General features: G+C 43.6%; 1 long non-coding RNA gene across 1 annotated transcript; it reads right to left on the bottom strand.

Moving 5' to 3' along the window:
• Window positions 1–12,472, bottom strand: LOC113616863 (uncharacterized). The gene is made up of 4 exons (XR_003431431.1): window positions 12,347–12,472; window positions 12,070–12,185; window positions 1,684–1,755; window positions 1–90 (listed from the first exon to the last, which is right to left on the bottom strand). It is a non-coding gene; the product is annotated as an uncharacterized LOC113616863 (long non-coding RNA).
• Between the last annotated feature and the right edge of the window lie 6 nt (window positions 12,473–12,478).

Below are 12,478 nucleotides of genomic sequence, written 5' to 3'. Positions count from 1 at the left end.
ATTCCTGGAACTCAACAGAGGGCGAGTAGTTCACGTTCCCAAGAACCAGAGTGCAACAGCCTCACGATACAAAGGGCACTGGGTCGAGTCCTAAGAAAGATCACGCGTCAATGGTGTATCTTCAATCAGGTCTAGAGTAAAGGCTGCTCTGGACCTTAAAAGCAAGCCTTGAAAGCATCAAACTGATCCACCAATAATTTCACTTTCTGCCAGATCAAAGCCCAACGCTCTTTAAAGGAACAACAAGAAAATTCAGCATGTGACAGCATAAAATTTACAACATCCACCACCTAATCCAAAATTACTGGGCAGGCAAAGAAGCAAGCAAATGACCCATAACCAGGAGAGGAAAACAGTGAATAGCCACAGACTCAGGAGAGAGACCACGGAATTAGCAGATGACTACCTTAAAGACAGCTATTATAAATATGTTCAAGAATGTAACGGAGGGCTTCCCCGGTGGCGCAGTGGTTGGGAGTCTGCCTGCCGATGCAGGGGACACGGGTTCGTGCCCCGGTCCGGGAAGATGCCACATGCCGCGGAGCAGCTGGGCCTGTGAGCCATGGCCGCTGAGCCTGCGCATCCGGAGCCTGTGCTCCGCAACGGGAGAGGCCACAGCAGTGAGAGGCCCGAGTACCGCAAGAAAAAAAAAGAAGAAAAAAAAACGAATGTAAAGGATAATGAACATAAGAAAAATGGGAGATATAAGAAAGTTGCAAATGGAGTCTCTAGAAATGAACAATTCAATATCTGGAGTGAAAAATACCCTGGATGGGAGTAAAAGCACATTAGACACTGACAGGAAACATCAGTACATGTGAAGACAGCAAGAGAAACTATGCAAACTGAAGCACAGGGAGAAAAGCACACAAGACAAAACAAAACAAACACAGAGACTCCAGTATTAAGTAGTCTAAAATATGTGTCAGTTGGATTCCAAAGGAGACAGAAAACAATGTTTAGAGAAACAGCCAAAATTTCTCAGCTGGATTTGAACTATAACCCTACAGATTCTAGGAAATTAAAGAACCCCAAGCAGAAGAAAATACACATACAATAATACTACTGAACTTTCTTAAAAATTATATAAGCAGCCAGAAAAAAAAAAGACATATTACATACACAGGAACAAATATAAGAATGACAGCCAACTTCTCATTAGAAATTATACTAATCAGACTTCCTTGGTGAAGCAGTGCTTAACAATCTGCCTGCCAGTGCAGGGGACACACATTCAAGACCTGGTCCGCGGAGATCCCACAGGCCGTGGAACAGCAGAGCCTGTGCGCCACAACTTATCCTGAGCTCTAGAGCCCATAAGCCACAACTACTGAAGCCCGCATGCCCAGAGCCCGTGCTCCGCAACGAGAGAAACCACTGCAATGAGAAGCCCGTGCACCGCAACAAAGAGTAGCCTCCGCTCGCCACAACTAGACAAAGCCCGCTCGGAGCAGTGAAGACCCAACGCCGCCAAAAATAATAAATAAAATAAATAAATTTATATTAAAAAAAAACTGGTTCTAGAACAAAAAATTTCAGATAAAGTAGACTTTAGAACAAGAAATACTTATAAGGGATAAAAAGGGGCATAATAATAAAAGGGTCAATTCATCAAGAAGGCAACAATCCTAAAGATGTATGCACTTAAAATAGAGCTTCAAAATATGTGAAACAAAAACTCACAGAACTGAAGCCAGTTACAATTCCAGCTGGAGATCTCAACACTCCTCTTTCAGTAGCAGAAAAAATAGGACCCTAAAAAACAGTGAAGTTACAGAATACATAAACAAACCTAGCAATCAATTTGACCTAACAGGCACTCATAGAACATTCTACCCAGCAACACTTAAACGCATTCAAGTACATCTGGAACACTCATCGAGACACACTAATTTCTGGACCCTAAAACAAACTTTAACAAATCTAACAGAATTAAAATTATCTACAACATATTCTCACACTATAATGGAAGTAACCTAGAAACCAATAATAGAATACTTGGAAAATCCTCAAATATTTGGAAATTTAAGCAATACATCTAAATCACTCATGGGTGAAAGAAAAAAATCACAATAAAAATACTTACCTATAGAGGAAAGGAGGAACAGAATGAAGGGGACAGGAATGGAAGATAATAGTCTCTGCAGGTACCTTGTCTTATAGCATTGACTTGGGAACCACGTAATGTTTAATAATTAACAAGTAAAGGGGAAAAAATCCCTAAAAACTGAAAAAACAACTGGATGGAATGTTAGGTATATATCAAGCCCATGGCATAACCACACAGAGAAAATATTTAACTCATTTGACCGTATATTCCTAAGACTGCGTTTAGTAGTTTTATGGTTTGTAGTAATTGTCGTAGTCTTATTTTGAAAGTATTATGTTGATACGGTAAGATACAGCAAGACAGAGATAATTTTGTTAATGTAATTAGAAATCAAGGTTTTTAAGATAAAGGAATTTAAATATAAAACCCAAGAAGTGAAAAAGCACAGTGACCTTAAGTTTTACTTGGAAATAACAGTATTAACTCATGTCCTATTTTTCTCCTTCTAAAAACTATGTTTTTATCATCTATGCGCTGAAAAGGCCTAGAAGCAATACTAGTAGTTACCATCCAGACTGTGGTCTTTAAAAACTATTTCCCGGGGAGGGGGAAGGGTAAACTGGGACAAAGTGGAAGAGTGACATGGACATTTATACAATACCAAATGTAAAATCGATAGCTAGTGGGAAGCAGCCGCATAGCACAGGGAGATCGCTCGGTGCTTTGTGACCACCTGGAGGGGTGGGATAGGGAGGGTGGGAGGGAATCGCAAGAGGGAAGAGATATGGGAACATATGTATATGTATAACTGATTCACTATGTTATATAGCAGAAACTAACACACCATTGTAAAGCAATTATACTCCAATAAAGATGTAAAAAAAAAAACAAAAAAACTTTTCCCACTAAAAGAAACCAAAACTTCTTAAAGAAATGGCAAATTAAGGTCAGAAGCAGGAAGGACACACAAAAGATGAGGCCAGGATTTCTTAATGAGACAGAAAGAAAACAAACTATTAAAAACGATAGGGTTGTATCAAAAGCACACAGGAATAAACTCTGGAAACATCAAAAAGAAAATAACTGTAATGGATTGAAACACTTATATTTTAAGAAAAAAATCCATGAGATTGGTTCAAGATGGTGGAGTAGAAGGACGTGAGCTCACTCCCTGTTGCGAGAGCACCGGAATCACAACTAACTACTGAACAATCATGTTCAGGTAGACACTGAAACTCACCAAAAAAGATACCCCACATCCAAAGACAAAGGAGGAGCCGCAATGGGACAGGAGGAGGGGCACAATCACACTACAATCAAATCCCGTAACTGCTGGGTGGGTGACTCACAAACTGGAGAACACTTACACCACAGAAGTCCACCCACTGGAGTGAAGGTTCTGAGCCCCACGTCAGGTTTCCCGACCTGGGGGTCCGGCAATGGGAGGAGGAATTCCTAGAGAACCAGATGCTGAAGGCTAGCGGGATTTGATTGCAGGACGTTGCCAGGACTGGGGGAAACAGAGACTCCCCTCTTGGAGGGCACACACAAAGTAGTGAGTGCATCAGTACGCAGGGGAAGGAGCAGTGACCCCATAGGAGACTGAACCAGACAACCTGCTAGTGTTGAAGGGTCTCCTGCAGAGGTGGGGGGTGGCTGTGGCTCACCATGGGGACAAGGACACTAGCAGCAAAAGTTCTGGGAAGTGCTCCTTTGCCTGAGCCCTCCCAGAGTCTGCCATTAGCCCCACCAAAGAGCTGGGTAGGCTCCAGTGCTGGGTCGCCTCAGGCCAAACAACCAACAGGGAGGGAACCCAGTCCCACCCATCAGCAGACAAACGGATTAAACTTTTACTGAGCTCTGCCCACCAGACCAACACCCAGCTCTACCCACCATCATTCCCTCCCATCAGGAAGCTTGCACAAGCCTCTTACATAGACTCATCCACCAGAGGGCAGACGGCAGAAACAAGAAGAACTACAGTTCTGTAGCCTGTGGAAGGAAAACCACATTCACAGAAAGATAGACAACATGAAAAGGCAAAGGACTTTGTACCAGATGAAGGAACAAGATAAAACCCCAGAAAAACAACTAAATGAAGTGGAGACAGCCAACCTTCCAGAAAAAGACTGCAGAACGATAGTGAAGATTATCAAGGACCTCGAAAAAAGAATGGAGGCAAAGATCGAAAAGATGCAAGAATTGTTTAGCAAAGGCCTAGAAGAATTAAGGAACAAACAGAGATGAACAATATAATAACTGAAATGAAAAATACACTAGAAGGACTCAATAGCAGAATAACTGAGGCAGAAGAATGGATAAGTGACCTGGAGGAAGGAATGGTGGAATTCACTGCTGTGGAACAGAATAAAGAAAAAAGAATGAAAACAAATGAAGACAGCCTAAGAGACATCTGGGAAAACATTAAACACAACAACATTCGCATTGTAGGGCTTCCAGAAGGAGAAGAGAGAAAGGACCCGAGAAAATACTTGAAGAGATTATAGTCAAAAACTTCCCTAACACGGGAAAGGAAATAGCCATCCAAGTCCAGGAAGCACAGAGAGTCCCAGGCAGGACAAACCCAAGGAGAAACATGCCGAGACACAGAGTAATCAAATTGACAAAATTTAAAGACAAAGAAAAATTATTCAAAGCAGCAAGGGAAAAACAACAAATAACATACAAGGGAACTCCCATAAGGTTAACGGCTGATTTCTCAGCAGAAACTCTACAAGCCAGAAGGGAGTGGCACCATATAATTAAAGTGATGAAAGGGAACAACCTACAACCAACATTACTCTACCCAGCAAGTATCTCATTCAGATTCGACAGAGAAATCAAAAGCTTTACAGACCAGCAAAAGCTAAGAGAATTCAGCACCACCAAACCAGCTCAACAGCAAATGCTAAAGGAACTTCTCTAAGTGGGAAACACAAGAGAAGAAAAGGACCTACAAAATCAAACCAACAACAATTAAGAAATTGGTCATGGAAACATACATATCGATAATTACCTTAAACGTGAATGGATTAAATGCTCCAACCAAAAGACACAGGCTCACTGGTTACAAAAATAATACCCATATATGCTGCCTACAAGAGACCCACTTCACACCTAGGGACACGTACAGACTGACAGTGAGGGGATGGAAAAAGATATTCCATGCAAATGGAAATCAAAAGAAAGCTGGAGTCGTAATACTCATATCAAATAAAACAGACTTCAAGATAAAGAATCTTACTAGAGACAAGGAAGGACAGTACATCATGATCAAGGGATCAATCCAAGAAGTAGATATAATAACTATAAATATATATGCACCCAACATAGGAACACTTCAATACATAAGGCAACTGCTAACAGCTATAAAAGAGGAGATTGACACTAACACAATAATAGTGGGGGACTTTAACACCTCACTTACACCAATGGACAGATCATCCAAACAGAAAATTAATAAGGAAACACAAGCTTTAAATGACACAAAAGACCAGACACATTTCATTCATATTTATAGGACATTCCATCCAAAAACAGCAGATTACATTTCTTCTCAAGTGCACATGGAACGTTCTCCAGGATACATCACATCTTGGGTCACACATCAAGCCTTGGTAAATTTAAGAAAACTGAAATCATATCAAGCATCTTTTCCGACCTCAACACTATGAGATTAGAACTCAATTACAGGGGGAAAAAAACGATAAAAAACACAAATACATGGAGGCTAAACAATACGTTACTAAATAACCAAGAGATCCCTGAAGAAATCAAAGAGGAAATCAAAATATACCTACAGACAAATGACAATGAAAACACAACGATCCAAAACCTATGGGATGCAGCAAAAGCAATTCGCAGAGGGAAGTTTATAGCAATACAAGCCGACCTCAAGAAACAAGAAAAATCTCAAATAAACAATCTAACCCTACAACTAAAGGAACCAGAGAAAGAAGAACAAACAAAACCCAAAGTCAGTAGAAGGAAAGAAATCATAAAGACCAGAGCAGAAATAAATGACATAGAAACAAAGAAAACATTAGCAAAGATCAATAAAACTGAAAGCTGGTTCTTTGAGAAGATAAACAAAATTGATACACCTTTAGCCAGACTCCTCAGGGGAAAGAGGGAGAGGACTCAAATCAATAAAATTAGAAATGAAAAAGGAGAAGTTACAACAGACACCACAGAAATACAAAGCATCATAAGAGACTGCTATAAGCAACTCTAAGTGAATAAAATGGACAACATGGAAGAAGTGGACAAATTCTAAGGAAGGTATAACCTTCCAAGACTGAACCAGGAAGATACAGAAAAGATGAACAGACCAGTCACAAGTAAGGAAATTGAAAGTGTGATTAAAAATGTTCCAACAAAAAACGTCCACGACCAGATGGCTTCACAGGTGAATCTATAAAACATTTAGAGAAGAGCTAACACCCATCCTTCTCAAACTCTTCCAAAAAATTGCAGAGGAAGGAACCCTCCCAAACTCATTCTATGAGGCCACCATCAGCCTGATACCAAAACCAGACAAACATACTACAAAAAAAGAAAATTACAGACCAATATCACTCATGAATATAGCTGCAAAAATCCTCAACAAAATACTAGCAAACATAATCCAACAACACATTAAAAGGATCATACGCCATGATCAAGTGGGGTTTATGCCAGGGATGTAAGGATTCTTCAATATATGCAAATCAATCAACGTGATACACCATATTAACAAATTGAAGAAGAAAAACATATGATCATCTCAATAGATGCAGAAAAAGCTTTTGAAAAACTCAACACCCATTTATGATAAAAACTCTCCAGAAAGTGGGCAAAGAGGGAACCTACCTCAACATAATCAAGCCCATCTACGACAAACCCACAGCAAACATCATTCTCAATGGTGAAAAACAGAAAGCATTTCCTCTAAGATCAGGAACAAGACAAGGATGTCCACTCTCACCACTATTAGCATAATTTTGGAAGCCCTAGCCACGGCAATCAGGGAAGAAAAAGAAATAAAAAGAATACATATTGGAAAAGAGGTAAAACTGTGACTGTCTGCAGATGACGTGATACTATACATAATCTTAAAGATGCCACCAGAAAACTACTAGAGCTAATCAATGAATTTGGTAAAGTTGCAGGATACAAAAGTAATGCACAGAAATCTCTCTCATTCCTAGACACTAGCAATGCAAGACCAGAAAGAGAAATTAAGGAAACAATCCCATTCACCACTGCAACAAAAAGAATAAAATACCTAGGAATAAACCTACCTAAGGAGGTAAAAGACCTGTACTCAGAAAACTGTAAGACACTGATGAAAGAAATCAAAGATGACACAAACAGATGGACAGATACACCATGTTCTTGGATTGGAAGAATCAATACTGTGAAAATTACTATACTACCCAAAGCAATCTACAGATTCAATGCAATCCCTTTCAAATTACCAGTGGCATTTTTGTACAGAACTAGAACAAAAAGCCTTAAAATGTGTATGGAGACACAAAAGACCCTGAATAGCCAAAGCAGTCTTAAGGGAAAAAAACGGAGCTGGAGGAATCAGACTCCCTGACTTCAGACTATACTACAAAGCTACAGTAATCAAGACAATATGGTACTGGCACAAAGACAGAAATATAGATCAATGGAACAGGATAGAAAGCCCAGAGATAAACCCACGCAGCTATGGTCAACTAATCTATGACAAAGGAGGCAAAGATATACAATGGAGAAAAGACAGTCTCTTCAATAAGTGCTGCTGGGCAAACTGGACAGCTACATGTAAAAGAATGAAATCAGAACACGCCCCAACACCATACACAAAAATAAACTCAAAATGGATGACAGACCTAAATGTAAGACCAGACAGCATAAAACTCTTAGAGGAAAACATAGGAAGAACATTCTTTGACATAAATCACAGCAAGATCTTTTTTGATCCACCTCCTATAGAGTAATGGAAATATAAACAAAAATAAATGGGACCTATTGAAACTTCAAAGCTTTTGCACAGCAAAGGAAACTACAAACAAGACCAAAAGACAACCCTCAGAATGGGAGAAAATATTTGCAAACGAACCAACGGACAAAGGATTAATCTCCAAAATATATAAACAGCTCATGCAGCTCAATATTAAAAAAACAAACAACCCAATCAAAAAATGGGCAGAGACCTAAATAGACATTTCTCCAAAGAAGACATACAGATGGCCAAGAATCACATGAAAAGGTGCTCAACATCACTAATTGTTAGAGAAATGCAAATCAAAACTACAATGAGGTTATCACCTCACACCAGTTAGAATGGGCATCATCAGACAATCTACAAACAACAAATGCTGGACAGGGTGTGGACAAAAGGGAACCCTCTTGCACTGTTGGTGGGGATGTAAATTGATACAGCCACTATGGAGAACGTATGGAGGGTTCTTAGGAAACCTAAAATAGAATTATCATATGACCCAGCAATCCCACTCCTGGGTATATAACCAGAGAACACAGTAATTCAAAATGACACACGCACCCCAATGTTCATTGCAGCACTATTTACAATAGCCAAGACATGGAAGCAACCTAAATGCCCATCAACAGATGTATGGATAAAGAAAATGTGGTGCATATATACAATGGAATATTACTCAGCCATAAAAAGGAATGAAATTGGGTCATTTGTAGAGGAGTGGATGGATCTAGAGACTGTCCTTATTTTGAACATTAGTAAGTAGAAAAAAAATAATGTAGGGCTTCCCTGGTGGCGCAGTGGTTGAGAGTCCGCCTGCCGATGCAAGGAACACGGGTTCGTGCCCCAGTCCGGGAAGATCCCACATGCCGCGGAGCGGCTGGGCCCGTGAGCCATGGCCGCTAAGCCTGCGCGTCCGGAGCCTGTGCTCCGCAACGGGAGAGGCCACAACAGTGAGAGGCCCGCGTACCGAAAAAGAAAAAAAAAGATGTATTTTTCTTGCCTTTCCTGTACAAACTGTATATCAAGGTGATAAAGTAATTGAAGGAAAAATGCTAATAAATGTAGAAAGGAACAATAGAAAAAGAATCAGGTTGAGGTAAGGGGGTTGTTGTAGGGTAAGACAGTGTGTTTTATCAGTTAAAGTTATACACTGAAGATTTTAAGGCTGAAATTACATGATTGCTGAGATTTGCTTTTAGAATATTCCCCCCAGAGGAAAAATAGTATGTGGGATAAATACACGATGCAAGATGCTAATACATGTTGAAACTGATGATGAATGCTTGTGGAGACTCATTGTATTACTCTCTCTGCTTTCATTTTAAGGTTGAAATTTTCCAGAATAAGAAGTTCAAATATACATGGAGAGAGAGTTTATCTTACATATGGCCAAATTTTCTGCTGGAAACATTATTTTATAATCAGAAAGGAAGTGCCTGAGATACTTGTTCAGTATCTGAGACATACAGATTCTCACGCCCCACTGCAGACTTACTGGATCAGAATCCAAAGACGAGACATAAAAAAGACTGCTTTCTTACCACTTCCCCTATGCATCCACTGCAGCCCAGCACAAACCTGCACCCAGCGGTGAGATTAGATGACCCTACAGGCCTCATCCTGAGAGCCTAGGGCTCTTAGCCATCCCTAGACTGCACTACCTGTAGTTCTGAGAACAGTTTCAGCACAGTGGTTGGCGGGCGGTGCAGGGAGTCAAGCTACAGAGTGTGGAGGGGCCAGTACCCATAAGGGACAGGATACAGGGACAGGAACTTCTGCCTGGACACGGTAGCATGAGGGCAAGAAGGCATCAATAGACCTTTCCAGGATGAGAGAGACCTGGGCATATTTTAACGCTGAGGGCAAAAGCTGGTGGAGAGAAAGACTGAAGATAGGAGACCAATACTGGGGGCTCCAGCCCCACGATGGCAGGAGAACAGGGAAACCCCAAGTGGGAGAGGTTGTGTTTGGAGCAGGAGGGATGAGACAGCACTGGGCTAAGGATGTGGAAGTTGTAAGAGGGGCACCCATGATGATCTAGAGCTCGTCCAGTGCAATAGCCGTGAGCCACAAGAGCTGCTGAGCACTGGAAATGTGGCTGGTCTGAACTGAAACGTGCTGTGAAAAATAACACAACGGATTTTGAAAATTTAGTAAAAAGAAATCCAGTGCCAAATATCTAAATCATTTATAACACTGATTACATGTCAGATTGATAGTATTTTGAATATATTACAGTATATTATTAAAATGGATTTTATCTGTTTCTTTTTCGTTTTTTAATGGGACTCCTAAGGAATTGTTAATGGCATGACTGGCATGATACTTCTAGTGATCGATGCTGTTCTACAAGTTATGGAAACCAGAACAAGGAGAAAAAAATAAGCCCCACCAAAGAGCCCTATCTATCTCAAAAAATGAAACCCGTTTCTATTACCCCAGAATCTGCCTCATTCACACCAAGGTTTGGCCAAATTCATGAAAAAACTCCCTGCTCAGCCAGCTACTTAACAGCACAAACAGAATGACAGTGGACTGTGTACACAATTTGTTCTCAGACACCACTGACATACAGCAGTTAATTCGGTGATGATGCGCCCTTATCTGTGGATGAGGCCAGGCCCTCAAGGCCCTGCTGTGGGAAGGAAACCACCAACCAGCAAGCAATCCAGAGGAAGGTTCAGAGAAGGAGACAGACGGACAGACTGGCCTTGGCATTATCCACATTCAAAGGAGGGGAAACACGTGCTGAGGCAAGTCAGTCCTCCCCACCCCGAGCCACACAGGGCTCCTCAAAGGCCTCTGGGCTCAGGTCTGCGTGCATCCCCACCCTAGCCTGCACCCCGTCCACAGCCGGGGGTGGGCAGCGAGGTACTTTCTGGGTGCCGCCACCCGCTCCCTCAGTGGCTCCGGCATCCTTCCTTCCTCCCCCAACCAGCCTCCACTCTGCGGGATGTGCTTCGGGTGCTTTCCAGCCCGCAGGCCACCTTTCTGCTCCGGAAGGGAACGCAGCAGCCCGCGTGGGTGTTTGCCTGCGGGGTGTTATCTAAGATCAACACTGGCAGTTCCTGTCTCCAGGGCCGGGACTGAAGGAGGCCTCACATCTCAGTGGGGCCTGGTCACCATAGTCCGTTTGGGGTTTTGGGGGCCGGGGGGGCAGGGCGGGCCACGCTCTGAAAAAGCTGCAGGCCTTCTCTAGCATCTCCCCACCTGCTCCACCTTCAGCCCTTCTGAGCCCCAAGGCCAAGAGCCATCAGCTCAGGTGGCCCGCAAGGGCGAAGGCCTCCAGGTGACACACTTACATTCTGCTGGGACTGCGGGAGGATTCCGGCCCCCGCCCCAGTGCACTGGTGCTGAGAAGTTTTCCAGCTGGAGGTACTCAGTCCCCACATTCTACTGAGGGGCTCAGTCCAGCCCCTCCCGGGCACCCACTGTCCCTAGAGTCTCCACAAGGGTCCAGTGCCCCCTCTCGACCATCCCATTCAGGCGGTCATCGGATGACCAGCGTTCTGCTGGCTCCCCTGCCCCATCCCGTCGTGCTCAGGAGCCTGGCTAGGCGTCCGGGCACTGCCGCTGAGGGCTGCGTGGCTTTGGGGAAAGTGTGGTCCCTGTGGCATTCAGGTTTTCTCCCCGTGAAATAACGGTGCAGCCTCCCAGGTCTTTAAGGTCGTGTCCTGTCACTCCTCTGCTCAAAAGCCTTCCGTGGCCTCCCTCTTCCAGATCAGGCCCAAACTCCTTGGGCCCCCAGCTTCCAAACTGTGCTTATCCCAACCCCGTACCTCCTTCTAGGCCTTTTCTTACAACCCGCCCCATTGCCACCCTCCTCCGAGCACCCAGCCATCTCACTGGGGCCACAAACAGTCTGCACCCACGCCTGCTGTTCCCCCCAGCTCCTGCCCCTCTGCCTGCAGCGGTGCCCTCCCTTCAAAGCCCTGCTCCACTTCCGCCGCCTGGATCACGCAGCCCTTCCTACCCTCCCAGCCCGAGCCCAGCCAGAAGTGAGCTCCTCCTCTGAAACGCTAGAACGTCTACACAGACAACTCACCAAGCCCTTAGGAGTCACCACCTGGGCATCCTGTGGGATGAGCCGCTGCGGGCACGTAAGGAATCCCCCACGTGGTTGATGCGCTCTTCGTCCGCGAACATCTGACGTGGCAAAGGCTGGCCAGGGTACAAAAAACAGTTGTCACCTGCATGGTACTTGACAGGTTACAAAGGATTTCACACCCATCACCTCAGTTAATCCTCAAGCCCCTGTGAGAGGCAGCCGTGAGCAGGGGGACGCTCAGTGATCTGCGTAAGGCCAATCTGTGTGTGCTCACCTGTGGCAGCACCAGGTCCCGGCTCTCCTGCCCCCAGGGCACTCTGCTCCCTCTCAGAACCTGGCTGGGCGAGGGGAGAAAGGCCCGCACATTAAGAAAGACCAAGCTGAGCAGAGCCATCACCACCACCCA

Source organism: Aethalodelphis obliquidens, unplaced genomic scaffold (assembly GCF_003676395.1).
Source record: "Aethalodelphis obliquidens isolate GAN/ISIS:26980383/991018 unplaced genomic scaffold, ASM367639v1 scaffold661, whole genome shotgun sequence".
NCBI classification, from domain to species: Eukaryota; Metazoa; Chordata; class Mammalia; order Artiodactyla; family Delphinidae; genus Aethalodelphis; species Aethalodelphis obliquidens.
Note: the sequence above shows the minus strand (reverse complement) of the source record. Positions and strands in the feature narration are given on the sequence as shown.